This window comes from Artibeus jamaicensis, unplaced genomic scaffold, assembly GCF_021234435.1.
Source record: "Artibeus jamaicensis isolate MK-2021 breed Jamaican fruit bat unplaced genomic scaffold, CSHL_Jam_final scaffold_1964, whole genome shotgun sequence".
NCBI classification, from domain to species: Eukaryota; Metazoa; Chordata; class Mammalia; order Chiroptera; family Phyllostomidae; genus Artibeus; species Artibeus jamaicensis.
Genome location: NW_026522030.1, coordinates 31,161,493 through 31,188,221, shown reverse-complemented (window position 1 = coordinate 31,188,221; position 26,729 = coordinate 31,161,493). Strand labels below are relative to the sequence as shown.

At 42.1% G+C, this 26,729-nt stretch overlaps 1 protein-coding gene across 1 annotated transcript in view; it reads right to left on the bottom strand.

Moving 5' to 3' along the window:
- LOC119052107 (guanine nucleotide-binding protein G(q) subunit alpha) overlaps nt 1-26,729 on the bottom strand; it is a 270,598-nt gene that overhangs the window by 116,772 nt on the left and 127,097 nt on the right. The gene's annotated exons all lie outside the window — the stretch shown is intronic.

Sequence of the window (26,729 nt, the reverse complement as noted above, 5' to 3'; positions counted from 1 at the left end):
TCCCTCCCAAGATGGTCTCCGAGTTACATCCCAATTTCACATCACCTGTGCGAGTGCCAACACCTGCTTTTAAAAGGCCAGCGCCTGCTTCAAAGCTAACTCCTGGGACACGGTTTCTCCAGTTCCCTTTGCACACACAGCCTTTCTTCCTGCCATTACTATCCTGTAACACAACTGCGACACTTCCCACAGTGCTGATGAATAACAAAATGAAACCCAGGAGCTAAGAGCCCCGCAGGTATATCTTTGCAGTACATTCAGAACAGCTACCCTTGTCTATCGCTTCATGGGGTTGTTTGCTCTGCTTCCACTAAAGAGGAAGGCAGACGTAAAATACTCATTTAACCAGTCCCACCCTTTGATCCATTTATCTGTCTGGCTACACTGTGTATAATAAAAAGCCTATCAAGTTTATTAATCCATTAATATAAAACTTAAAAACATGATTTAAAAGTCACCTCTATCTGTGTAATTTGGAACTTTTGCTTTAAGTAAAAAAGCACTGGCTGCCTTTTAACATAAAGATGTCAACGCTAAGCCCTGGCCAACATAAGCTCCAGAGTTACAATAAGATCCAATGCTCAAGAAAGTTACCTCCATTCAGCTTTTCATGTGTTTGTACATTTGGATTGACTGTACAACAGCACTTTTTTCAATGAAAGGCAAGATTTTAAAATGATACTTTAACGTAGTGTTAGGCTGTCACCAGCCATGCAGAATGCAGTGAAGTATGAGGCTGAGTGTGTAGGATGAAGCATAACTGCATGAACCTACCTTGCAGTTATTCTGGATCTTCAGAGTGAAGGTCTCCCTGGCCTCAGAAAGCCACGCAAGCTAGCAACATTACAACATTTTATGCTGGGTTTAGTAAAGTATGCAGTGGTGAAAATATTTAGCTACTTGAGCAAAGAAAAAAAAAACCTAAATAAATGCACAGACATCTATAATTTATTCTCTATATTAGGAAGGTCAGGAAAGAAATGATTAAGTGTGGTTTTATGCAACAATGTTCAAAGAAGGCTGACTTCCTATTCTTCCACATTGAATAGAAGCCATAAAGTATTCCTAGGCTGAGATTTCACATCGAGGTTGCCCTGAGCAGAATCAGTACCTCTCAGGGCCCCAGCCCCTGCCCCAGGGGCATCTAAGCTGAGTTAGGGAGCTCTGCTAGAGTCTGGTGTCCAAGTGCTATCTCAGGCCTGGTCCCCGCCTTTCTGACTGGTTTCCCTGCCAGACAATACAAGCACCTCACATACATCACCACTAATTCTGCCAGTGACCTGGAGAAGTAGATATTATCCTTAATTTAGAGATGAGGAAACCAAGTTTGGGAGAAGGTAAGTAATGGGCCCAAGCTTCAGGAGGTTGGTCTGACTCCCTTTTCACTGGCAGTGGATATCAATGGCGGCTGAGTGTCCTCCTGGGGTGGGGTGTTCTGGTGGCTACAATGAGTAGGGGATGTTACTGGCATTGAGTGAGTGGGAACCAGGAATTTTTAACATTCCATAGCGCGCTGCACAGTCCTCATCCAAGAGAGAATTTCCCTGCCCCACATGCAACAGCACCCAGCAAAGAACACTGCACCGTGATGGAGCGTGCGGGGAGAGACAGCACCTTGAAGGGCCTCGCTGATTCATGTCATCAGCAGGCTGGAGTGGCCCGGGGGCCTCAGGGACCATCCACTAACACTGGTATCATCCAGGTGAACATACATGGAACTTTTCTTCATTAACAGCATGTAGCTAGCAGAAGATGGAACCATTTAAAGACTTTACTAAATACTTGAAGATAAAAGGGAAACAGTGGCTGAATCCTGCATCATTAAACCACATTAATATGACTTTTCCTATCCCAGCTTCTAGCCTTGACAATGGCCACCTTGCTTGCCCTGACTGCTCAAGAAACTACACCAGGACACAGTCTTTTGGGAGGCCGACACTTCTTGTGGGGAACAGGTTCAGTTTCCCCTGCGGATCCCCCTTCTCCCCTGCTCTCTGTGGGGAGTACAATGCATCCACATGCCCCTCTGGTTTTCCAGTGGCTTTAGCCAATGAGGCACAGCGGCCAGAGGGAGGAAGAGCATTTACCATATTTTGCTGTATAATGCATTTCCGTGTATAATGCACACCCACGTTTTGTGCACTTTATACATGGGATCATTATGCCCGTGGTATAGAATCATTATGTCCATGTTTCCCCCCACCTCAAAAATCTGGGCAAAGAGTGTGCATTATACACAGCAAAATATGGTACTTCCTTGGCTCTCTCCATAGAAGGTTACCTCAAGTTCACGGCTCAGCTGAAGGTAACACATCTATACTTCTCTCACTCTGCAGCAGACAGAATAATGGCCTCCCAAAGGTACCCATCCTATTCCCCACAACCTGTGAATGAGCTCCCTTACACAGCAAAAGGAAAATAAGGTTGCTAATCACCTGACCTTAAAACAGGGAGGTTTCCCTGGATTATTATCCCAATATAGTCACGAGAGTCCTTCAGAGTGGACAAAGGAGGCAGAAGAGGTCAGAGTGGTGCCACATGAGAAGGACTTCACCCAGTGCTGCGGGCTCTGAAGACAGAAAGAGGGGCAACACAAGGAATCCAGGAGACCCCCAGAAGCTGAACCAGGCGGTAAAACTGGTTCTCCCTCCGAGCCTTTATAGAGGAAAGCACCTCTGCTGATACCTTGATTTTGGCCCACAGAATGCATTCCCCACTTCTAACCTCCCGGGGCCTTGTGTCGCTTTACTCCGGTTTGTGGTAACTTGTTACAGTAGCAACAGGAAACTAATGAAAACCTTTTTTTTTTTTTTTTTTTTCCAGTTTTGGGTAACCACTCATCCTCCCCTCGGAGGGAGGGGACCCACATCCCTGAATCTCCGTGGTGGCTCCTATCCATACCTTTCCTTTGTCAACAACCTCTCGTGAGTACACGCAACGCATTCTGGAACGTGAGCACCCACCCGAGCACCCACCCGAGCTGGAACCCAGAGCCCTATACTCCCACCATGTGATTTGTTTTTTCCTGCTAAAAGAAAGTCAATCCCTTTTCACTCTTAGATCCAAATGGAGCCCAATTTGTTACAACGGAGGATTCCGCTACATTTGTCAGTAATGTGCCCGTTAATCGACTTCTTTTAACAGTTCATTTTGCTACTCCGCATTTCCCACCCTTTCTGAAAGCCCACCAGGCCAACCTCCCAGTCGGCATCAGCACCAGGTCAGTTCAAATGGTGACGCCTTAAACACTCTTCTTCAGAATACCGTTTCAAGAAACTACATGTACTTTATGATATAATGAAAATAAAAGGGTTCTTCTCTCATTCTTACCCATGAATTTCTGTAAAATTACTGAACTTACATAGTAAGAAAGGTATCTATCTGTTGCATTTACTCCGCAGCTTGAAACTTTAAGAACTTTCTGGCAATTCCAGCCTTGGTTAGACAAAGGTTATTTCAGGATAACCTAATTAGACACAGTGAATACCAAGGAGCAAAGTACTTGAACTGTACATGTGAAAAACAGCATCACCAGCCACGTAAAACATTTAACTGTCAGGGGAGAGAGGACAGTGGCCGGATGGACAGTGTGGCCAGGAGTATCAGGAACAAGGCTTGACCACAACGCGCCCAGGGTTCTAGGTCCAGCTCTGCCGGTCACTGGCTCTGTGTCCTTTGGCAAGTGAGCTTTTTCTCTGGAGATCAGCTTCCTCCCATCATAATAAAAATAGTCATGTCTCCTTTAACAATCACTCCAGCTCTCACGTTCTATGGCTCTACAAGAGTTGGAAACTGCTGCCGAATGATAATAAAGGGTTGAGTAGCATTTATTATAACTAGCCCTGGCAATGTTCATTCAATCAACTGGTCAATAGTTATTGAAGACTTACTCTGTCAATACTACTACAGAGGCTGGGGACAAGATGGTAATTAAGATAACCGTATCTAGTCCGGAAGCACTCACTATTCAGAAGAGAAACATATTAAATAGTTAAAATTGTTATATTAGACATTTACGTAAGGTTCAATAGGGACACAAAGCATTGGGTTTGATTTTAATATTCCGGGGAGGGACAAAGTCACAACACTCCTGGAAGGGGTGGGAGCAACCACGCTTGATAAATTCAGCATTATAATAATTATTTACCACTAGAGCTGGTAAAACAAAGGTGGGCAGTGACTCAAAACAACAACAACAAAATAAAACCACATCATCACAACCAAAATAGTTAGTGGTCACATGCAGTCAACCTTTGCTGACTGCTGTGGTGGAGCTAATTATCAGCTGCACGTACTATCAATGTACATGCCACATGGACATGATAAATCGGATCCGAACTTCTCTAGAAATGTCACACAGTGACTGAAAAGTTGCATGCAGCAATGAGTTATAAAAGGAATACATAAAAACCTGAGTAATTCTTAAAATGTAAATTAAGCATCACTATCTTGAGTTAAAGATGAAGAAGGTATATTATTTTTCTACTGATAGTAGTCTATAATATTATTTTCTAAAGTTAATTAATACATTGTCTTGACAAAATATGTTCATGCTTTCCGTTTTAAACAGAATTGAAAATATACTGCATATTAGGTTTTAAAACAGGTGCTCTCTGAGCTGGAAGAATGTGCCAGCAGAAAACAGAGCTCCTTTGGTAAAAGGAAGTACACTCTGAACATCCTTTCTGTATCTTTCCTCTGTGCAGACATCCACTTTTGCCACCTCCCCTGGGCCCCATTTCTTCTGTACGCCCTTGCCTGAGCATCCTGAGGAACGTTACACCCCAACAGCACACTACCCGTCTGTGCCACTCATTTGGGCTCTCAACATCTAAGGGCCTTTTCTTGTTGGCTTGAGTATTCGCTTGTGTTCCCTCGACTAAACTGAAAATTTCACAGAAGTCTGCACCAGATTCCAAAATTCCTTGCTAGCACCAGATTCCAAATTCCTTACATCACAAATACTGTTTTCCTTTTCTAAACTACTTTTAATTTATGTTATTTTACTCCTTGTAAACCACTTAAAATCCTTTTTGGATCAAGGCTGAGGGTAAACAAAGAAATAAAGGATCCCCAGTAAGGACCAGAACTATGCCCTAAATATGGTGGGTGATTTGATTTAAAATGTTGCAGTCAAATCACCGTATTTAAGATTATGTATTTACCTGCAACAAACTCCAAAGTGAGCAAGTAAAGAAAAGTCAAGTGGAACAAGAGCATCCTTGGGCTCAGATCCATGGTGCAAATCCATCTCCAAGCGGCCTCCAGAACAACAAAGGCAGTCTTCTTTTGTGAACAGGAGGAAAACTGACAACAGCTCGGTAGGAAGTATCACATGCACCAACAGTACACATTCAGGAGAATATTCCTGATTCTAGACTGCAGTCCTTGCTATGCGTTAAAGGTGCACGACATGAGAACTGGCAGGTGGGGTCTGGATTATCTCTAAGCAGTATTATGGTAGATGATCAGAGACAGATCTACAAAATTCGAAGAAATAATTAAAGCCTTTCAAATGTCCCATCATCACTAAATCCCTTGAGAAGGACATAAGTATCCTATGGGCACAAACCACTTATCAAACTGGACCAGTAATTTAGCTTTGAGATGTAAATCTATGTAAAATCTGCTGGCCCCAAGCATAAACATTACACTTCTGTACAGCCAATTTTGCATAAGGGTAGTTGCCACTTAGGAGTTACCTGACCTCCTGCCACAGTAAGAAGCACCAGGATGTATTATGATACACTTTTGTCTTTGTAAGTGTATATCACAGCCTGTAGTATGTGAATATACAGTATCTACGTATTGACTTAGTAATAAAAATAGTAGTAAATTATATTACTAAGCCAGCTCAGTCTGTGAACACTTCTACAGTAACACTTTTCAAAATAACCCACTCCGTCCAAACCAGAGGAGCTCGATGGATGTTTTGTTGTTCAGTGTGCGTGGCCACCTACTTCTTTTCCAACAGCAGGAAGCTTTTCAAAGAAAAAGCCAACCCTCACTGAAATGGACCACACTTAATGAATCATGAGTCAGAGGATACTTAATGACTTGCGGCATAGTTTGATTTAAGAGACTACCCTTTAATAAGGAAACAGTTTATTAAGTTTCTTCTTAAATAATGACATTTCCCAAAATCTAACTCTTCGAGAAATAAAAATGCTAAATATATCAACATCCTTTTCCATGGTCTCACTGCTGTCTTTGTCAGTATTTACTGACATAAAATCTTCTTTTTCAATAAACTAATCATGTAAGTAATTTATTCATTCTATCATCATGCTGATAGGGAAAAACAAAACCAAAAAAAGAACAAAGACCTGATATTCGGGAGAGGAAATTTAGCTGTGTAATTTGTAGAACAAGTATAATTAAATGAAGTCAGAAAATTGTATTTTCTACTCTCCAATGTTAAGCCATTTTCTTTCACAAAGGGAAAAACAAGCCCCAACCCTAAGGGCTTCAGAAGAAAACATGGAAGGAAGATTGATAAAATTAACAGGTCATGGTTGCCTGTGTTTATCACAGCATTTCAGGGACATATAAAATATTTATGAAAGAAGACCAAATGTATAGTAACATAAGTACTTGGGTCAAGAAGGCGAAATAAGAGTAATCCACTTACAGAGAATTGTGAATTATCCGATTAGAATAATTTAGTTACCTGAATTGGTAAACAACCACATTTACTACATTCATATGTAGAGAATAGGATAGAAAATACATCTTATTGAATACCACTTTCATGACATCACTGCCTTGCTGGAAAATTCCTAATGCTCTCAAATGCTTCTAGGATAAAATCCAAACTTCACTGCACAGCCTATAAAATGCTCCTTAATTTGGCCACTTCCTACTTACTCCTTAGAAGCACTACTCCTTAGCAGGGCCATGATTCACCCTGCTCTGAATGGGCCTAACTGACCTCTCTGTGCTCAAACCCATCCCCTTCCTGGAATGCCTTCCCCACTTCCCAAAACTGAAGGCCTAACACAAGGTCACCTTTACCACTAGCCTTGTCTGACCACCCAAGCCACACAGAACACTAAAATCTTTTCAAATTTCTAGTTAGATAGCTAGCTACATAGCTAGCTAGAAAAAATTATGATTTGAATATCTGCATGTACACAGAGAGAGATAAGTAGGGTCATGATAGTAGGGGATTTTGTCCTTGAGATCCCTGAATCACCTGCAGTCAGAAACACAGCTAGAACAGAAAAATAATGACTTCCCTTCATCGCTTGGTTCTTTTTAATAACTCTTCAAGGTAACATGCTAACATAACAGCTTTTAAGACTAGGATAAAATATGACCTTCTGGCTATGAGAGCTTAATCAGCTAATGGAGAATTTCTGAATAGTTTCCTTGGGGGATAGTTCAGTTATGTGATATTGATAAATATACTTGTTATATGTAACTGAGGTTAGAGGAAGCAATTTGCAATGTATGTTTGAAACATCAAAGAAAGTCTGGAGCCTTTTTAAGGTGCCAGCTCTTTGCTCACCCATGGCACAAACTTTACTCCAATCATAAAACCTCAAGCTGTCTACTTGAAACAGATGTATTTTATTGAATATAAATTATATCCTAAAGTTAATATTTAAAAAAAATTTAAAGCTTAAGCCCCGGCTGGTATGGCTCAGTGGACTGAATGTGGCTGGCCTGCAAACCAAATGGTTGCTGGTTTGATTCCCAGTCAGGGCACATGCCTGGGTTGCAGACCAGGTCCCCAGTAGGGGGCGTGTGAGAGGCAACCACACACTAATATTTCTCTCCCTCTTTCTCCCCTTTAAAAATAAATTTTTTAATCTTTAAAAAAGGTTAAGCTTAGTTATGACTCTCCCTACAATATATACCATATTACATGATATACGTGGTAGCTAAGAAACTAAAAGGCAGTCGACAAAAGATAATCCAACTTCTTCTTTTTCTTGTGATCCCGTTCTATTTTTCTAAAGGCAAAACCTCTGGGGTCTTCAGAAGCAAATCCCATCCCTTCACCCAGCACTGTACTCATCTTTCCAACTCACAGCTACTGCTCATTACCAGTATTATTATGCTTGGGGACCAGGGGTGAGAGCAGCTGGCCCAGTGATCTGCTCAGATGAGATGGGTTAAATGTACAGCTCAGAAAAGTTACTTTCCAAACACCCAGACTGGCTTAAATTTCTCCTTCCTCCTCTTCTCTAAAGCACAAACAGAATTTTGATTTTTCATTTTGCGGGAGGTTGGAGGTGGGTGGGGGGATGTTACGAAATCTCAGAGCGGTCTTCAAGAGCTACGGGCATTTATGATCATTCCTGGTGAAGTCTTCTTCAAAGGCAGGGCACTCCAGTGCTGCTTTCTGGTGGTGTCCTCTCTCCTTTGCTTTTCTTTGTTCCCGACGTCTGACTCCACGATGAACTCCAGATAGAGTGATGACGATGTGTCAGTTGTGTGAAGGATGCTATAAAAATAAGCACTCTTTTCTGATGTCTAATACAACTGCAGAATGTTACTACCTGGGAGGAGAACTGGAAACCTCCGGTTCTTTAACATCAGAGACCAGTTAGTTGCCATTAAAAAAAAAAAAGGACTCCTGTAGGACAACTTGTGATATTCTGATTATCTGACCTCAACTGAACTCTCCCCAGGGTGTGTGTGCATGTTTGTGCGTGTTTAAATAAATGGCCATGTGCAAGAGGCAAGAGTGGAGACTGAAAGTTTGGACAAAACACTGCTGTGCCCTAAATTATTTCATGTTTGTTAAATGTAAAGTTATACTCTACTCCAGGGCTAATACAGACCACATTTTAGTAGTTCCTCCAAATCAAATAAAAGGCAGCTTGTGTGTCCAAAATTTCCTAAACAGCAAGCAAATGTTATTACTTGTTTGCCAGTCTTATAACTTCCTTCTGTATTATATTTGACTATATTACATTATATATGACTCAGTATCCCTTGAGCACCCACTCAGCACAGAGCTAAGGACTTAGAACTGTGAAATGCAATGCCAATGCACTGTGGTTTGGTGGTCAAGTGTGCACTTATAGTAATAATTACGTATGGTCAAAATTAACTGTGAAAATTCCTAAAATCACTGTCAAATTACTCTTAAACTACTAGGATCTGAGTTCTTGGTAGCTTAACAGCCAAAAAAATAAAGCTGTTGTTTCTATGGGCATTACAGCTTTCCCTTCCCTGGGTCGATGGAAGCCAGGACTTAGCTTCAGATGGGGTGTATGTGTGAGCTTGACCTTGCCATAGGCTAAGTCTGTATATGATACAGCTCTAGAGTGTACCAAACAGTTTCTGACTTTAGGAAACATGTACTACAAATGTAATTTCACATGAGGCACATAGATTACAGAGCACTTTTTAACCCAGTTCAGCACATTCAGTTCCTGACCACAAATCTGTGTGGCTGGCATGGAAGACATCATCCTCCATTTCACGGATGGGAAGGCTGACGCCCAGAGAAATGGAGACAAGTCCAAGATCATACACATGACGTTTTCTGACTGGTGGTCCTGTTCATTTTATAGTATACCAAGCCTCTTTACATGTACCACGCACAGACACACAATGACAACCTACATTAAGACAACAAAGTACCACGATGCACTCGATGGTCCTGCACACTGACTGGACACTCTCCCGAGGGTACAAACAAATGCAAAAAGAGCAGAAACTCCAAGGTGAAATCTGGCAGAAGGAAGATCTGGCTTAGAGGAAAGTAAAAGGATATTCCAGGTCATGAGAATGGTCCCACAAAGGCACTGGAGGGAGGAAGCAGCAAGCAAATTTGCTTTGCTGGAAGGAGGAATGTATTGGAAAGTACAAGAGAATAAGGTTTTGTATTCCTCCCTTGGGGTCTAATCCTGAGGATGTAACAACACTCCAATACCCCACTTAGCTGAAGCTAGTTGAAAAACAGAAATGGAATTGCAGTAACAGTGGTGAGCAGATGTTTGCCTGAACAATGAAATAGCTTTATCTGTTTTCACATACAAGGTATAACAGCTGACACTCACTTGTGGTTGGGTACAAAAGGAAATGAACCTTATTATATGTATTATCCATTGCAGGCTTGACTTTACCCCCAAGGGAAATAAATGCTTATGTATTCACTAAAAAGGCTAATGGCAGAGATGCCTATTTATTTTGTATTTATTTGCAGTGCTCCCAGGAGTTGAAAATTTCCCCCCAAATTATATGTAGGAAGCAAGTCATGAAGCTGCTCTTCTCTTACTACAAAAAACGCATTTAGGACTTTGCTGGCAGGTGTTTTTATTTCAGTGGCATTTCCTGAGACACAAGGATAAGGAAGAGGTGGGGAGGGCTGGGGAAGAAGAAATGTCTGGAGAAAGGTAATGAAAGCCAGCCACGAGCACCACTTCTGGGCCGCGGGCAAGTGGATGCAAGATATCCAAAGCAGCTGTGCACCTAGGCATTACACAAATTAAGGGCAAACTCCCTACTGCAATGGTGTTCAGATTCATGGTCATGTGTGGTGCACACTGAGGCATCTAGAGCCCTCCATTATTCCTTCTTAAGACAGAAAACATCTAGGCTGCAATACATGCTTTCACATACTATCTGAGGCGCAGACTTGCCTTGGGTATGTCCATAAAGAAGGTAAAATGAGTTTTTCTTCATGGTCTCACTCCCCTTTTCCAGAAGCTTGTACTATTTCTGGCCTAGGCATAAGCTTTTCAGACAGAGACCCAGGTTCCAAGGTGCTCTTCCTGTCACTTCATCCCATCACCCGCCCCAGCTCAATCGATCCTATCTTAATACACTACTAGCTCAGGGATTTGCAGATGAAACTAGATACCAGGAACGTCAAAAGAAAGGAACAGGTCATTTCAAGGAGTCTGGAGATAGCCTTTGGGGCAGGAGACTTTCCCCACATCTCCCAACACCCCTTGATTTTGGTCCTCAAATTTCTACTTACATCCAGGGTGGCTGGGAGAAGCAATCCATCTAAAGCTTCAAGTCCAGTGTGACTTTTCTGACCCACTGAGATTACTGAAAACCAAATTCTCTGGTCAGGCTTGAGTAAACAGCAAAGGCAGGAATAAGAGATGACTTCATCTCTGTCTGCTTCAGAAAACTAACATCCTTCACAGCTCTCCAATCTAAAAACAGTCAGTGGGGTACCCTACATCCTAGAAGTACTTTCATTTGTGTTAGAAATTAAATCTTCTAGACAGCTTAAGTGAATCTCTTCAGTCAAAAGGGCAAGAGGTTACATAAACCCACATCTTTGCTATAAGAATAATTGTAAACATAAATACAATTTAACTTTTTACCAGCCTCAGGAACAATTAGCGGTGCTAACTTTTCCCCAAAGAGGCAGGAGCACCACCAGCCAAGCCCACAGGCTCCTGGGTTGAGAGTGTGAGTGTTCACTCTAGGCAGGCCCATCTACTCTGCTCATCTGCTAATTACTTGATGGATGTGCTTCCCGCAAGTATGATCTCCATGGAGCTCTTGGAAATGGGGAATCGCCTTGGAAAACATCCACTTTCATAGATCAGAGCCCATTTTAATGCCAGTAAAGAGCTTCAGAAGCTGAACTCATAAACTGGTCACCCCTTTCCTGGCAATTAGGAGGATCATACAAGCCACAATGCTAGACACATCACTTTACACTTCAATCATGCAGACAACAGGAACTTCTTGAGTGATGAAGCAGGAAAGCCATGCTAGACAGACAGCAGAATTCAAGGAAGCGAAATAAAATAATCTTAATCCCAATCCAACCACCCACTGTCGTCCCCCCCCCCACCATCAGACTGATTAGTTTAACTCACATTGTTATTTTTCACTATGGGGAGAGGGGTAAGGGAGGCTGGCTGAAAGAGGAAGAAAAAGAGAAAAACTTACATATAGAAAGGCATGTGACATACAGCAGTTTCTCAAAATCCAGTCACCTACATAACACCCACACAATTCTCTGCCATATCTGTATAGCAGCAGGATTATACTTAATTCATATTTTTTTATTTTTCTTTTTATTTTTAATATATTTTATTGATTATGCCATTACAGTTGTTCTATTCCCCCTTCATTCCCCTCCACCCTGCACACCTCTTCCCCCACCATTCCCCCCCTTGAGTTTATGACCACGTGTCTCAAGTTCTTTAGATTCTGTATTTCCCATACTATTCTTGCCCTCCCCCCTATCTATTTTCTACCTACCATCTATGCAACTTATTCTCTGTACCCTCTCCCCCCTTCTCCTCCTCCCACTCCCCTGTTGCTAACCCTCCATGTGATCTTCATTTCTATGTTTCCACTCCTGATCTAGCTGTCCTCTTAGTTTGCTTTCGTTTTAGGTGTGGTTCTTAATAACTGAGTTTGCTGTCCTTTCACTGTTCATCTTTTTTATCTTCTTTTTCTCAGGTAAATTCCTTTAACATTTCATATAATAAGGGCTTGGTGATGATGAACTCCTTCAACTTGACCTTATCTGAGAAGCACTTTATCTGTCCTACCATTCTGAATGAAAACTTTGCTGGATAGAGCGATCTTGGATGTAGGTCTTTGGTTTTCATGACTTGGAATGCTTCTTTCCAGCCCCTTCTTGCCTATAAGGTTTCTTTTGAGAAATCTGCTGACAGTCTGATGGGAACTCCTTTGTAAGTGACTGTCCCCTTATCTGTTGCTGCTTCTAGGATTCTCTCCTTCATTTTTATCTTGGCTAATATAATGATGATGTGCCTTGGTGTGTTCCTTCTTGGGTCCAACTTCTTTGGGACTCTCTGAGCTTCCTGGATTTCCTGGAAGTCTATTTCCTTTGCCAGATTGGGGAAGCTCTCCTTTATTATTTATTCAAATAAGTGTTCCACTGGTGGGTGTTCCTCTTCCCCTTCTGGTACCCCTATAATTCGGATGTTGGAACGTTTAAAGATGTCCTGAAGGTTCCTAAGCCTCTCCTCATTTTTTTGAATTCTTCTTTCTTCATCCTTTTCTGTTTGGCCATTTTTTTCCTCCTTCTGGTCCACTCCTTTGATTTGAGTCCCAGTTTCCTTTCTATTACTATTGGTTTCCTGTATATTTCCCTTCATTTCAATTAGTTTAGCTTCCATATGTTCCTCTAATTTGTGACTAAAATCAACCAGTTCTGTGAGCATCCTGATCACCAGTGTTTTGAACTGTGCATCTGATAGGTTGGCTATTTCTTGGTTGCTTAGATTTATTGGCTCTGGGGCTGTGAGTTGTTCTTGAGTCATGTTTTGATCTGTTCGTGCCTGTTATGTATGAGAAGCGGAACCTTAGTTGTTCACCAGGGCGGGGCCACCCAGGTCACTGGTTTGTGACGCTGTATGTGAGGGCAGGTCAGAGAGGGACAATGGTGGTTCCCTCTGCCGCTTTCCACCACTGGGGCCTGCGCAGTCCGTCTCACCACCGCTAGCTCCTTCACCGGTTTATCTGCACGCGAATGTGTGACCACAGTCCGCCCTCAGTAGGTCCACCGCCTTGCACCCTCAGTGGGTCCGCCCACTTCTCCACACCTGGGATCCCCCCATGGCTGCTGGCGCACCTGGGTCTCGCGCCCAGGTGGGTCCAGTGGATCTTTCCTGCCCGATCCTGCTCTGCTGTTGGCTCTGCCTCTCTTACCGATTTGGCTGAAGATTTCGTTGTTGTCAGACTTCCCTGTAGTTCAATTTTCTGTGGTTTGGCTGCGTTTTTGTTGCTAAAACTTTGTTGTTTTTAAACTTGGTTGTGTGAGAAGGCGAAGTGCTTCCACCTATGCCTCCATCTTGGCGGAAGTCCCTTAAATCATATTTTTAAAAGACACCTTATACCATGGTTATAAGTGAAAAATAAATACATTCTATGAGGTCTGTCCAGAAGGTATCCAGCCATGTAATATGAAAAATAGAGACACTGAAGAAGATACAAGACAAAAGAAACATTGTACACAGGACAATGACACCACAGTCCCCTTCAAAGTAGGCACCTTGGGACCTCACACCGTTCTCCCAATTGTCACCAGCTGCCCCACTGTATGTTTCTGAATCTCATCAACAGTCTGAAATCTTTTCCCTTTCAAAGGTGATTTTAGTTGTGGAAAAAGGCAGAAGTCACAGGGCACCAAATCTGGGCTATAGGGGGGGCCAAGTCACCTGGGTGATTTGATGTTTTGCCCAGAAACTTCGTAAGACACTTGATGCATGAGTGGACGGGACACACTGTCATGATAAAGCCAATCACTGGCTGCCCATAATGCAGCCTTCTGAATCATCTAAACAGTTTCAGTGGAGGAGTGTTCAAGCTTAATGCCAAATTTCATGCAGAACCATTGCTCTACTCACTCAGTCATTTTGAACGTGATAGCCAAACAGTACACATGCTCACTCAATGGTGCCTACTGCTTCCACTGACCATCCCAGTGAAGTCATCCTTGTTCACACATGCGCATTCTAGTCCACTCTGCTTGGCTGCCAGGTTACATGGATGTGACACAAACTGTTCTCGTTTATATTAACAATGGCTGGACTTTATCCGGACAGGCCTCATATATGCAACCTTCCAATAAACATATAAAATATAATGATCAATTTTTAAAAACCATCAGCTCCTAACATGGAAAGAGAACAGGTACAGACTCCAAAGAACAGGGCCCCAGTGAGCAGAAGCACAAAAAGAACTCTGGTCGTCTCCCCCAGGGAGCACGGGGCAGGATGCAGAGCTCCGCCCCTGCAGCAGCAGTATGAGCTACCTACTGAGGAAGAGGGCTTTCCAGACAGGACCAGGTTGAATTTCAAGCACCAACTATAGGACAATCTGGATGAGTTTAGGCAAGTTACTTAATCACCCTATTCATCAGACTTGCCACAAACCTCCTTTTCACGGTGGTGGTAGAGAGCACATGAAATAATGTACTTAGCACTTCTCCTGCTCAATAAAAGGTATGCATTATAGTTGTCGCTACTGCTGCTGTTATTTTAACTCTAAAACAAGGACAGGCACACACAGCTCCTCTACAGGATTGTCCTAAACCCTTTATTTTCAGCTAAGGTTTCTTAAAGAATTTGCTTACTAGGTGCCAGGCATTATGCTAAGCACTGGATGTTAAATCTCATTTGATCCTTATCTCTTTTAAGCTTTCCAACAACTGAATAAGGTAAGTATTATTCGTATCCCTACTTTACAGGAGAAAAAAGTGGGACTTGCCCCAGGTCACTGAGCAATAAATCAGCTAGCTGGCTTCTACTCTAGTCTCCGTGAAAGCAATTAAACACTGTGGAGAGTGTGGGCTATATCTACAACACAAATACCCTCAACTTGACTTTCATTACTTCTTAACCACATAATATAACCTTAAAAGGCCAAAATTCTTCACAAAGAGTAACTGGGAAAAAAAAAATCAATCGAAATAGATCTTCATGTCTATTATAGTATGAAATGAAATGTAATAAATCCTTTCAACTAAATTTATTTTCAACATACCAGCCAAAAAACTCATACTTGGAAGCACTTGAGATTAACCGTTTTCATACTGACATTCCCAAGGAGGATGAGGACACCGATGAATGGGCAGTGGCGTCCTGCAATGCAATGCAACTGCCTTGCAGTGCAGCTGCCCTGCAGTGCAACTGCCCTGTAACCTTTTCCTCTAATAACGCTTGCAATGCTTGTCTCTCAGTCCTCCGCAGACTATCCTGTGGTAGCTACTCAAATATTCTGTACTCTCATGTAATTTGTTTATATTCCCTACTTCATTTTATAGATGCTGTCATTATGAGGTTATTATTAAGATCAGTTTTTCATGAAATTTGTTTTAGCATCATGAATACCAAGTACAATGGTCTTAGTGACAGGAAAAACTCAGCAGTTCTTTTCAAGGGGCACTGGAAATTTGGAGCCGAACCACAATTCTGTACATTTGAGAAACTGCTATTTTTCCAATTTTTCAAATTAACAGACCCTGCCAAGTGGGAAAACACATAGGTGAGTAATACATGAAAACACATAGGTGAGTAATAAAAGTGAGTAATAAATAATTAAAGTAACCTGCTTTAATTTAAGATTTTCATATGAAACTATTATGATCCCATCTCATTTAATCAAACAGGAATAACCTTTTCATTAAGATGAGGGCAGGAGAAAAGGGGCTTAAACTGCTCTGTAAGCCACACGCCTCATGACAACACCTGCTTCCCTTTGCCATAATTATTTACTGCCCTGCAGTTCAAATTATATTAGCTCCAACACCTGTGTCCAAACTCCAGGTGACCCTTGAACAGCAACCGGTTTGAGATGTGTGTGTCCATTTATACATGGATTTTTAAAAAAATAAGTAACGACTGTTTTCAATCCACACTTGGGAGTCCAGATGCGGAGGGCCAACTGTATGAACTGACTACCCCATTTTATATTGGGGGCTTGAGCACCTGCAAGTTTCAATGTGAAGAGGAGCGGGGTCCCAGAACCAACCTCCTGACACCAAGAGAAATGAAGATTTGGAGAGTCAAAAGCTATACGTGGAATTTCGACTGCACAGGATTGATGCTCCTGACCACAGTGTTGTTCCAGGGTCGACTGTACGCCCCTCTCTGAATGTCCAACGCAATTTCAGTCCATTCCACTGACTGAAGCTTACTTTCTAACTCTCTCCCACTAAGTACTTGATTTCCCATTCAGCCTGGTCACCACATTTTCAGTGACCGATGCTGTCTTTTTTCTCGGGAGCCTGGCTGTGCCACGAGGACAGAAGCAGGGCAGTCTCCTTCTCCTCTCTAACCCCAGCACACAGCACAGTTTTCAGAACAGGGCGAATGATCAATAAGTGCCTGCTGAGCGAATGGCTGCTTTTGTTTAGTCTCCACCTTAACTTCCAATCCCCAGGAGCATTATTTGGATAAAGTTCTGGCTTGCCAGTAGGAATTATAAAAAAAACCACGATCCAACTCAAAATTTTAAAATTCAACCTAGGGGTAACAGCCCAGGGGAATGGCAGAAAGAGAAGAATAATGAGAAGACTGAAAAGCTAAGTGCTTTTAATTCACGAGAGCTGGTCTGGAGGCCAAATCTGTGCCTTACAGAGTATGTGACTCGGGCAATTTAATCCTTGTGGGCTGGGTTCTTCATCTCTAAAATGGGGACGACAATATACAAAGGATCTGGAGGACTTCAATGCATTGTACGCAAAATGCTAGCACATTTCCTAGGCCATAAACTACACTAAATATGTTGGTTTCCTTGCCTTTCCCGGAGTCCCTTTTCAACCTCTAGTTATTAAATTTAAAGAAATCATGATAATCAAACTCCTGAAAAAAAAAAATGGGATGTAAATATTAAGGCCTGTTTCAGTGCTATTAGGCTAAACATTTGAAATAGAAATTTTGAAGTTTATGAGATTTGGGGTATAGTTCAAGATGCACAAAATAACAAGTCTGAAAAGTAATGACAAGCGAAGAACATCTGAAAAATCTGGAAGAGCTTTCCCTTGTTCTTACTGGACACATGCTTTGGAGTAATACCTGTTCAGGCTCATTAGAATACCAAACTGTGGCCCTGGTGATCATTTTCTTGGCAAATAACTACTCAATATCTAAGAGATATTTGTGGGAAGGCCTAAAATATATTAAAAATTATATATAATGCCTTTATTTATTAAAAAAATGTGTTCTCGCCAAGTTGCCACCAAAGAAGCAGATCTGATAGAGTAGGATGTCATGGATTAGGTTGTATCAATAAACAAATCAGACCAGACTTGGAAAAATCTCATTTAACCCAGTCGCCAAGTTTGAACTTAAATTCTACCCTTGGGGTTCTGCTATGCTGCTGAGCTGGAAAACATCCGGTTCCAGGTGGTGTTTTTTAACCAGCTTCATCTGGTTTTCATGATGGCTGCAAGCACATTTTCCTTCAAGAAAAACGCAAAGATCAGTAATCCGTTTAGTGTCCAAAGCGTGCCACACAGCACATTAACAAGCAGAAAATCAATGACCACCTCAAGAAAAGGGGAGAGGAAATTATCTCATAATTGATGGAGTTTAGAAATGTATTTATCGGTCAGTCCTCTAATGAACCAGGAAGCCTGACAGAAGCCCGGCGGCCCCAGGATGGACCTGCTGTCGGCCAGAGAGCGCACGACTTTGCGAACCAGGCTCACGGCAGTGCCTGGCGAGTTCGTACCGGCTTGAGAACGAGGCCTGGTGCCGCCTGTGCCTCGTCCCCCTGCTGTGAAATGGGAGCGCGCTGAGAGAGATGTCCTGGCTGATCCTTTCGCATTTAAGAATTCATCATAATTTTTACAGTTCCACTAAAATCCACATGAAATTATGTTTACCTTTTTGCCCATAGTTTCGATTACCACCAAAAAGACTGGATATTTTACCAAAACCATATTTTCATTTTCAAAAGCCTACTTCATTACTTTGATGGCATTCTAAGTTCTACCAGTGTGACAGACAATGGGCATCCATCATGGAGAGTGTTTTCTTTCTTCTGGGATCGATTGTTTACCATTAGTTTATCCTTTTACCCCTGGCGGTGCAGGCAGACACCGAGTGTGTTTTACACTTCTCATTTTATGAAAAGGACATGCTACCTAGAGCCTGCCAGTGTATGACAGGCCTGTGGCTGATGACAGTGCTCTACAGGACCACAGGAACTGGGCTGAACACATTCTGGGTCTGTGCGTGTTGGATGTGCAAGAACAGCCTGATGGCGAGGAGAGACCCTGGAGTCCTGGACCGAGGGCACTGCCCCGCCAAGCTCACTACTGTATATGGGTCGGCGTGCTCACTCCCTTCCTCCGGCAGGTTCTAGCCCAATGCCAGCATCTCGGTGAGGCCCATTATCTCCCTTCATTCTTTACAACATGTCCCGCCCCTCCCACACACAGTACTATAATTTCTGTTTATAATTTCATCATCTCCTAACATACTATGTGAAAGGCTGCGTTGTTTATTTTCTGTTCCCCCCACCACACACACAGCTACAGGCACACACACAATGTCACCTGCCTACAGGCAAGGGCTGCATCGCAGGGGCTCAAAACCTCTGTGGTAAATGAATGAATGATGTCCCCTTAGCTGACTTTTTTCAACAGATGCAATAATACATGCCTGAGCCCTTCACTCACAGCCCTTTTTCTGCACAATGACTTGTCTTTCAGTGAGTTTTTGTGAACACCGACCAAAAGTGCACAGGGTATTCCTACTGTGAGAACTGGGGCGGACCAGATCAGCTACCAAGAATTATTTTAAATGGCATTATGAATGTATGGCCTGTCTTTATACATAAGAGTTTTGTGGAAAACAGACCCTGCTAAGACATAAATCAATGTGCCATTCTTTCCCCTTTCCCCACACGATGCACAAAATGGGAGAGCAGAAATGCTGGTCCACATCTTATACTTAAGTGACCTAAATTGGGCCCAGAATTCTAGAAAAGTAAGCCATCTGGGAGGGCAATGTGGCAAAAGCTTCTGACCCAGCAAATAACACTTCTGGGAATTTCCCCAGAGGCTGCGATCAAGCAAATATAAAAGGTTTTCAGGAACTGCACCGCAGCACTGCTTATGCTAGTGAATGACTACAAACAAGGGAAATGTCTAACCATCCGGGTGACTGTGCAAGCTGTCTGCAGGCACACAATGGGAGCTGCACGGCCACCACCACGGGGCTGGGGAAAACAGTCCAGTGACATGGAAAGGCATTCGCAATGAGGGTCATGAGAGGGCACACTGAGATCCAATCTTTGATGAGAGAAATAGGAAAAGCATAAGAAAAAAGACTTCCAGTCTTCTTTCCACAAGTGTTCATGATTCATGGTGTTGGGAAGTGATACCTGATGAGAAATTTCTCTTCTTTTTTGGTTCGTCTATGTTTTCTGTATCTTGTAATTACTTTTGTAATAAAGAAAAACTATTTTTAAAGTGCCTGTTTGCGGATGAGATGCATAAGAACACGAGACTGCGTCAACGGTGAAACAAACTGAGCATCTGATTTAATGATTTTTCAGTCTGGTAAATCTATCGTTTTTATCATCCAGTTATCAAAGCCATGCTTAATAACAGAAAGTGAGTGCCCTTCTGAGAAAAAAGCAAATTCCTGAAATCAAAATGCGGACATTTCAGTTCACAGCTTATTAACCTCAGAAACTACTGTATGAGAGAACAGAAGTGACTAATAACATCAATTAAGATATTCAGGTAACCGAGGAAAAAACACAGTAGCTGGAAAGAGAAGGGGCGTGTTTTTCCCATCTGAATTCTGTCAGTTAATGGAAATGCAATTAATATCCCCAATATCCACCTCTCAGTACAAACACAGCCTTTACCCTGACTCTATCCACAGAGTGCCTCCTGCCTCTGCCTAAAGTGCTGGCCTCGCCTTTGTAGTGGCCGGGGAAGTGACATCATGCTGTACTGCATATTAGAGTCTGAGCAGCAGCTAACATCTAGAGAATTCACTACCTGAAGTCTCATTACCTAGTTCACAGACAAGAAACAAAGAACTGGGTAGTCCGCTTTTCTAACAAGGCTGAGAAAGAATGGTTCTTTGCCACAGAAAGAAAGAAGGGGCTGGTACTTTCTGATGCTTGGGTTTTAACATACATGCTTCTGCCCTGAGTCTCTGGGTCACTTGTCAAACCAGGGACAAACAGTGTTCAACTTGTGAGGAAAATTAATTTACCTTCCATATTGTCCTACTCCCATCTTTGCCACCTCAACTCACTCCAATCCCACACTGTCCAATTCCTGCTCCCACCGTATCCCTACCAAAATAATTTTGACAATTTGTGAAACAGCCACTACCGAGTTTAACAGTGTCGTAGACTCTCAAGATTTTGGTGTCTTAGAAAAATGAGTTCAGCTAAAGACAAGAGGATGTCTTTGATTTAGCAGTATGCCCTCAAAACAGACACGGAGGAAGACTTCCCTGAAGACACATAAATCTCTGAATGGATGGCTGCTCTAGGTGAGAAGCAAATCATACAACTTCCAAAGAGATAGCTGGCCCAAGAACACGTCCAAAACTACTAACATTTCTATGCATTCCTAAGTACTCTTGGGGTTGGAACTGGTCAGCGGGATGTGTATGTTCCCTCCATTAAGTTGTGGAGGTGATTCCCCTCATGCTTGCTTCTGGCAAGTTCCTGTGGGGGTGTAAAACCTTTCTCTCCTCCTAGCTTCCTGGACAGCCAGCTGCCCCCAGGATGTTACATACCGGCTGACTCTAATCAGTGTGCTGGCCATTTGGCCCAAAACCTCCACTCCGCCATACTTCAGAGGAAGAGAAAAGGCAAACGATTACGAAATGCAAAAGGGGCTTACTTGAAGTGGGGAAAAATTTTAAAGCTTGAAAGAAAACAATGAATGAACCCAATACAACAAAAGTGAAATTTTCCATAATGGTGAATAAGGAGTTAGGAATCTCAATTCTTTCTGGCTGCAAAGACCAGAGATGCCTGAGGGATATTTTCTACACACCCTCCCCCACTGCCACCCCACGAAATGATGCAGATACCGCCTGGTGTACAGCACCTCCTGCGGTCCATCAGTGATCTTAGGAAAGGCCGAGGTTCCCCAACAAGGGGAGGCTGTGGCTGTTCAGTCCTGAGGTACGCCTGGCACGCAGGTCTCCTGCCAATACATCCTAAATTTCTGTCAGCATTCCCTGAACGGTAAGTGTCTCCTTTCACTATGGAAGGACTGCAACCCCAAGGACACTACGTTGAGAAACTTGTCAGAATTCACCAATCCAAAGCAGGAATCAGGGTCCAGAGAGGGAAACTTTGGAGGAAGTACTACTCTCTCATTTGGGGCTTTGTACCCCAGTTCAGTTCTTTAACGAACACTGACTGTGAAGACTCCTCCAAAAAGAAAGCCATGAATGTTCACGGTCTTTTAACAGTGGCTATCACTTCTACTCTATCCCTGGCTGTGTTTTTTTTACAGGCAAAAGATTGCCATTTCGTTCTGTTTTCTAAGCTGTTCAGAGAGCAAAAGTCATGGCAGCTGCTTCCAAGAAGGGAGGGAGTTTTTTAACTGGGAGGAATTCAATAAACCCATCTGTCAAGATGTCTTACTCTTGAATCAGCCCTCTACAGGTTGTGCACTTTAATAGCACACTGAATTGGACCTTGTTCAGGAAGAGTGGCGGGTGTTTTACAACAGGGAGTTCATTTACAACAATGAGATGTTATGTGTTCAACACTTCGAAACCCAATTTTCAAGAGTTGGCCCCTTACCCACGCTTCTGTCTTGCAGCTAGTTACACTGCTGACTGAAGAGTGCGCCATTTCCTGGTACAATAGCCCTCAACCTTGGGACCCTACATGAGAAGCATCTCTAGGCAGACCAAGTTTATTACTGCGAACTTCAACTTCCACAGCTACAAAACTGACATAGTATTTACATCACAGAACAATTCCACTGGGCATAGAGCAAGCCCTCAATAAAAATGGCAGCCACTGATTTTTCTCTTTTTGGAAGCAACAGGCATAGTGGAAAAAAGCACTGATATCTGACAGCCAAGAATGAAATTCACTGGTTCCATTATCATGGAAAAACCCACCAACTTCTCCAAGCCTTATTTGTAAAATGGAGAAAACAGCGGTGCCTGCTGGGTGTCTAAAGACTCAGTAAGATTACATAAATTTCTGGCCCATAACAAGCTGTCTAAAGCTAGGGCTTACAGCAGCGCCAGAGCAGGGAAGATTTCAGGGACAGTTTAGTCCCACATCTTTATTTTATAACTGAAAAAAAACTGGAGCTCAGGGAAATGAAGAGATGTGCCCAAGGTCTTGGCCTTTTCCTAAACTTCCCAGTGCTGACTTGCATGAATACAGTGACAAATTACGTGTAAGTTCTGCTCATTCTCAGGAGTCATCAGGCTCATGGAGCCAACAACGCCGAACAACCCAAGTACAAAGCGAAACAGAGACGATGACAATAAAATCCCAAGAACAAACTGAATTCTAGGAGAGCTCTGCAGAGGGCTCAGCAGGTTTTCATGAACTATTTTTCTACTTGTGAGGGGTTAAGGAAAAGAAAACACACTACCGGAGTCTTCCCTCTAAAGCACAGCTTTCCTGAGGGTTAACTGAATTTTAATAACTGAGCTGGGGAAATAAGAAAAAGCATAAAATGTATAAATTAAAATACATTAACTTCTCCAGGAGCTACGGTATTCTACACTTGCAGCCCACAAAGACCACCCTTTGCCTTTGGTCCCCAGATCTAAAGTCCCTTTTCTAACTCCCTAAAATCATTCATGATTTTGGACAACTTACATTTCTCTAAAGTTAATTTTTTAAAAGAGAATGAAAGAGGAGACTTCTAGGAAGAGAGAAAAATGAAAGGATGAGGACTGTGACATTGAGCTTCATAATAAGAAATATATATATTTGGTCTTCATCCCTACTCAGCACAGAATTCCAAAAATTTTAAATTTCTCAAATGATAAGAGCCACAAAGGTGAGAGTTTTTTGTTATTCATAACAAGACCCTCTAAACCACCCCAGAGTTTATGTTAATAAGTAATTTTTGGAGAACACCCAGATAACTATAAGATGGGGCTCATTGCTAGAGTGAACCCACCACATGATTAGAGAGTTGGGACTTTCAGCCCCTCCAATGAATCGATCCCCACTGGCCAATGACTGGATCAACAGTACCTACAGAACGAATCCTCCATTAAAATGCCTGAAGCACAGGGTGTGATGAGCTTCCAGGTTAGTGCACACACACAGAGGTGCTGCAAGTGGGATGTACCTGGAGGGGGGGGGCAGGGAAGGCACCGTGCCCTTCCACATACCTGGCCCTGTGTCTCTCTTCTGCCTGGCTGTTCTTGAGTTATATCCTTTTATAATGAACTGATAATCTAGTAAGTAAATTTTTTCTGAGTTCTGTGATCTGTTCTAGCAAACTGTCAAACTCAAGAAGAGGGGGTCATGAAAACCTCTGATTTACAGACAGCTGGTCAGAAGCCCAGGTAATAACCTGGATTAATGACTGGCATCTGAAGTGGGGGTAGGGGGAAGTCTCATGGGACTGAACCCTTAACCTGTGGCTCCGATACTAACTACAGGTAGACAGTGTCAGAATTCAATTCAACTACAACATCCAGCTGGTGTCACAGAATTGATTAGTGTGTGTGTGGGGGGGGGGGGACACGGGACACACCCACATTTGGTGGCCAGAAGTACTGAATGTAAAGCAGAGGACAGAGAAATGAGTTTTTCCTTTAAGGACAAAAAGAAATGGTATTATCATCTTGACAATTTATCTTTTGTTGAAACTGGATTCAAATTCAATAAATGCTGATATTGAAAGAACATAAAAATCTTCCCCTTAAGGTTTAAACTTGGACTATGATTTAGCAACCTACTACACTGCTCTAATATACTACCCTCAGCATTTAAAAAGAAAGGCAGTACCATGTTTTATTTGTAAAATTAACTAAATATGGAGAAACTTGTCAAAAAACATATTTACACAATTTCATTAAATTGAACTTCTTTTAGCAGTAATTATATTCTTCCAGAAAAGAGAAGCATCTTAGCAGCCAGTTTCTTATGTTCCAACCACTTCTTCCCGACAGCAGGAGCATTACGAATTGCTCCAGTGCAGAAACGATGCCCCACAGATTCCTGGAATAAATTTTGAGTGCTTTTTAAAAAGGGATACTATTGGCTTAAAACAAAGGGGGCTGGTTAGCAGGAAAGATTTGGTTGGTGGTACATTCAAATATGTACCATCCTATAAAAAGGTGTTTACAAGACAAATGAAAGAGTAAATAATGTAAAATAAACTTTACTGAGAACTGAATATAGTCTGTGCCTATACAGTCAATCACAACAAAGAAAGTGCTGTAGAAGTGACTACCCCACGCACCTTGTATCTGCCGGACTGAAACTATGGGTAAAGCTTAGCATAGCTACCACTTCGGCCTTCCCCACGCACCTCCCCCACCCAAAAAAAGAACAGAGAAGCTCTTCCCTGTAAAAGCTGTTCCAGGCCTTCCACGTTGGGAAAAGAGCTTCAACTTTGCCTTAATGAATAAATGAGTCATGATGCCTGAATACTGGAAGTACACTCAATGTTACTAAAAACTGAAGATTTTCCTACATTTCAAGATAAAGGGTCTTAAGGCAAACTTATATATTCTTTCAGTCCATAATTTTAAACCAAAGCGAATCTACTGTTCTTTTTTTGCCTTTACAAAGAGATTGTAAAGGTTTTAGGATTCAGCCATCAACTGATTGTTAGAATTGGACTAAATCATCAGATTGTTTTTCTTATTTGCTTGCTTCAGCCTCTGAACTTCTATCTGCCCCAAAGACAAGACCAGTTTTGCAGCTTTATTTGTAGTTTTTGGCCCACGCACATAGGTAAGGAATACCAGCTCAACTGGGACATTCGCCGGGGTGCACTGTTAGTCTATTCCAGCCGTCACAGCTAGAGCTTCACAGAATCTTAATCCAATAGTCCTCCCAGTTAAAGTAGAATGCTTATATTGTTATCCTTATTATTATATAAATGCCTAATAATATATACCATTAATATATTGTATACTGTTATATCCATGTTAGTATATAACTCTGACAGTATCACATATTATAATAATCATATATATATAATATATACACACATTTAATATTATTCTTGAGGGCTCCTGAGGTCCTTTTACTGAATTTTATGTCACTACTGGCATCATTTCACCCACACCCTTTCAATAAGCTTTTACTGAAGACTTATTATGAGCCAAATATTGGCTCTTTGGCTCATGTAACGATTCTGTGTCTTAACGATCACTCTACATCAGTAGCTCTCAGAGTGATCTGGGTGCCCCTGGGGACTGCTGAACCCTGGAAGAAGGTCGGGAGCCCCAATCGCTTCCACCAGAACACCGAGGCCCGCTGTGCCTTACTGCCCGCTCCCTCTCCCACCTGGGCAGTGGAGTTCTCCGGGGGCCACAGACATATAACAATGCCATCACTCTAATGGCTAATGGAATGTGTGCTGATGTTTTTTGACAGTGTTTCAACTTTAATTTCTAATAAGGTAAGTATCAGTAGACCTAGCCCATATAAACCAAAGCCCATATTGGAGTCCACAGTAGTTTTTTAGAAATTAAAGAAGTACTGAGACTAAAAACCTGAGACTCCACTCTAGGTAGCTGGCAATTAATTCTTCCTGCTAACTATAAAGACTTTGGAACACTGATTTTTGGGTAGCTTCTGGAACACTTCCCCTTTAAAATTAGTGTTCCCAGAGAAAATATATAATTAAGAAAGTACAGCAATAATAGCTCCACTGAATAACTTCACCGGGGGTGGTGAGGCAAAGGCAGGAAGGGGGCAAGTGGTTAGCTACGAGAGTGAAAACAGTTTAAATGTCTAGTAAGTGTCACCAATCTTCTCATACCTCAGTTCGAAATGACTCTATAATTAAACCTACAAAATACTGACTTGAGTTATCTTGTGGTTCGAGTTCTGCCTGCCTTTAAAAAAATTTTAAAACACTCTATAATTAAACCTAAAAAAATACTCACTTGGGTTATCTTGTAGTTGGAGTTCTGCCTGCCTTTAAAATAAAAGAGGTATACCTGAATATTTTTTAAAAAAATCAACATTGAGTCTATTTATTCTATACAAGGGATACTGATTAAGAAGAATTCAGTTTTCTAGAAAGAAGTTTTTGGCCTGGGTTTACGAGAAAGATGAGGTAAATAATTGTTCCTGTAAATAAGAAGAGCAGAGTGGGGGCC